We start from the raw sequence: 3216 nt of genomic DNA on the forward strand, positions 1-3216 counted from the left end.
GGTGAGAGGTTAGGGGGCTCGAGTGGGGCGGCAATTTATTTTACAATAAAAACAGGAGTTCAAATCTCAGCAGAATAGGACTCTGGGATTCCCAGAGGGCCCCTCCCCACACCGAGTGAGTGAGGGTAGGCTTGTTGGGCAGGGAGCTCGGCTTCAGGTACGGATGACCACGGTCCCTGGTCCAAGGGGGCAGGGCCTCAGTCTCAGCTTCTCCGTGTGACTTTGAGTGTTGATAAGCCACTGTAGGGTGATGTCAATGTTGTCCTTTTCTTTGCAAGAGATGGAGTAGCAGCAGATCTCTCAGTCCTGGATGGCAGACAGATTCATTTTCTCAATCAGCTCCTTCTCATCCACTGCTCCTAGGAGGTCTCGCTTGTTACCCAGGACTAAGGCCGGGATGCCCTGCAGCTGGGGTTTGTCCAGTAGGTTGTGGAGCTCGTTCTTGGAGACCTCGATCTCTTCCTGGTCAGTGGCGTCCACCATGTACACGACGGCACTCACTCCTCAGCAGTAGCGCTCCCGCATGCTGCGGAAACGGGGCTGTCCTCCAATGTCCCAGAGCTTGATGGTCACATTCCCTTTGGTGATTTTGCGCGTGTTGAAACCCACGGTGGGAATCATGTCTTCATTGAACTGTCCTGACGCGATCACGTTGACGAAGGTGGTCTTGCCTGAGTACTGCAGCCCCTGAGCTCCATCTCCTCCTTCCAGAACAGGGCCTTGAACCAGTCCAGCAACTTGTTGAACAAAGTGATCATAGTCGCTGCTGCCGGCCCTGCCTGATGCCGGGTCCCCTCGGCCTCGGCCTCACTGCCCTCACGCTGCGGCCCGGAGCGGCCCCTCCCCGGTGAGGCCCGGGTCCAGGGGGCTCGGTGCTGGCAGAGCCTGGAGCGAGGCACCTGACGACTCTGCCCCCGAATCCGCTCGCCGATGGGTGTGGCTTCTGCACCGGAGATCCTGATATTTTAACAACACATTCCTTTCCTCTCCCCTGAATTGATTTTTCCTCTCTCCACTAAGAGCCCCAACAAATACAAGGAACGTGGCAAGAACCTAGCTGCTAGCATAATACACAGGACAAGAACTAAAATGTTAAAATTCAACTGTGATTCTGTCAGTATTGAGCAGTCTGGAAGGATAGCTGCTGAGAGTATGAGGTAGAGATTCTAGGAAGGTCAGTTAATCTAATATTCTGACTATTGAAATTGACTTTATAACATATAGATGTTATACAGTGAAAGCAGGTGATATATGTGAACAAAAAATAGAGAAGAAATACTTGTGGCATTAAAGGAATGGTTCTTTCTATTCCCTGAAGCACTATTACTTAATCTCTTGAGGAGTCTATAGGCCAAGGCAATTCAACAAAGACATACATACATTTCATTCAGAAAAGGGTACCAAAAAGAAGGGAGAAGATACGGAGAAGTTCTTTGCCTTCCTGAATGTCATTAATTCTGAATTACTTCCTTGGGGTAACTTTGGAGATTTTATTTAGGATGAAGCTTTTTTGGTTACACTGAGTACAATAGAGAGAGGCAAGACCAGTGGAGAATGTGTGTGTGTGTGTGTGTGTGTGTGTGTGTATACATTTATGCTTATGTGATATATCTAGATTTACAGCTGTCAACTATCTATCTAAGAAGAATCCTCACCTTTGAGTTACACTGTTGGGGAAGAGAACTGAATATCCCTTGGGCAAGCAAAAGAACAAACAACTGTATCTTTGAGAAAGTGCAACCACGCATGCTCCTTGAGAGCGAGAATGGTGAAGCTTTGCTGCATCTACTTTGGGCAGGCTGCTAAGAGGTATCATCCTTGAAGAAGGGAGGTTCAGCGTGTGAGGGGAAGATCCTTAATAAGATGCATTTCAAGATGTAAATCTTTGTTCTTATTTTTTATTGTGATTTGAGTGAAACTTTCTATAAAACAAATTACTTTTAATCTAAGCATTCGTACACATTTAGGTTTATAGCATTATTTACAATATCTACAATGTAGTTGTCTTTTTCCCAGTTCCTCCCCATAACTATCAATTTAATTAACTCTCCTATCTTGCTCACCTGCTTTCTAGACCTAACATTTCTGATTATGTAGAGTTAAGTGCCTCCCTGGTGTGACAGTCACTTTGAAGTGCTGTCCATTATTTGACTATAAGTGAGTTTTGCTTCAAGTTTTCAAAGCTGAATAAGGGAAACAGTCTGGGAGATTTTACCACTTCTATCAGACCAGCAAGCTTTTTTAATGTTTCTGAGTTTTGTTTTACATTTATCCTCATTCTATTTATGACCTCATGTTCTCTTTTAACACAGTCGGGATAGCTAAGCGCCATCTAGTTCTGGTCTAAGGGTCTTGGAAGTCGAAGTTTGCATCCTTTGAACTGTTTCAGTACATCTTTGCTTTTCTTTACTCTTCCTTTTTCTGGGCTAGGAGAGGCCACTATTTGCCTGTTTAATGACTGCTTAAAAGCTTTTAAGATCCCAATTGCTATTTATCAGAGTAGTGGGTAAAAACGTTGTCCTGGAGTTGTAAATATTAATAGGAAGAAATTTCCCATCTTTGTATGAAGCAATATATATATTGTTTGGAAAGGTGGAAGGTCAGTGAAAGAGAGGAAGACACTCAATTAGACGGATTGACACAGTAGCAATAATAATTAGCTTAAGGTTGGTGGATATTTTGAGGATAGCGTAGAACTGAGCAAGGTTTTGATTTGTTGTACATAGAGTTTTTGTGAGTTAGAGTCAATTGTTGGCACCTAGGAAACTAACAACAATGAGAGAGAAAGAGAAATGGAGAGAGAAAGGTACAAAAATGTATACGGTGGCTGTAAAGGTTGACAAATCTCAGGTCCATGGATCAGACATCTGGCTAGAGGTTCCTCGTAGTTCACATAAGTGAGTTATGAAGCTGACAAATTCAGGTTCAGAGATCAGTGCAGCATGCTACTAGTCATGACATCAGATAGCAATGACTTGGATGTAGATTTCAGAGAAAGCCAATAACGGGTGTTTTAATGGTAAAAAATTGCACTGCCAATCTAATAATAGCTTGTTGCCGATAGTGCCATCAGGTTAAGTATGACTCATAACACCTCAAGAGTGTGTGGTTCAAATCCACCAACAACTTAGCAGGTGAAAGATGGATACTCCTTCTGTGAGATTCACTACTTTAAAAATCCCCCTGGAAGTTCAGCTACAAATATGTTCTGACTCA

At 43.8% G+C, this 3216-nt stretch overlaps 1 pseudogene; it reads right to left on the reverse strand.

Moving 5' to 3' along the window:
• Positions 1–253: 253 nt before the first annotated feature.
• On the reverse strand, positions 254–758 carry LOC102876907 (annotated as a pseudogene).
• Positions 759–3216: the final 2458 nt, after the last annotated feature.

This window comes from Elephantulus edwardii, unplaced genomic scaffold, assembly GCF_000299155.1.
Source record: "Elephantulus edwardii isolate Elephantulus edwardi_28Jun2011 unplaced genomic scaffold, EleEdw1.0 scaffold00007, whole genome shotgun sequence".
Lineage (NCBI taxonomy): Eukaryota > Metazoa > Chordata > Mammalia > Macroscelidea > Macroscelididae > Elephantulus > Elephantulus edwardii.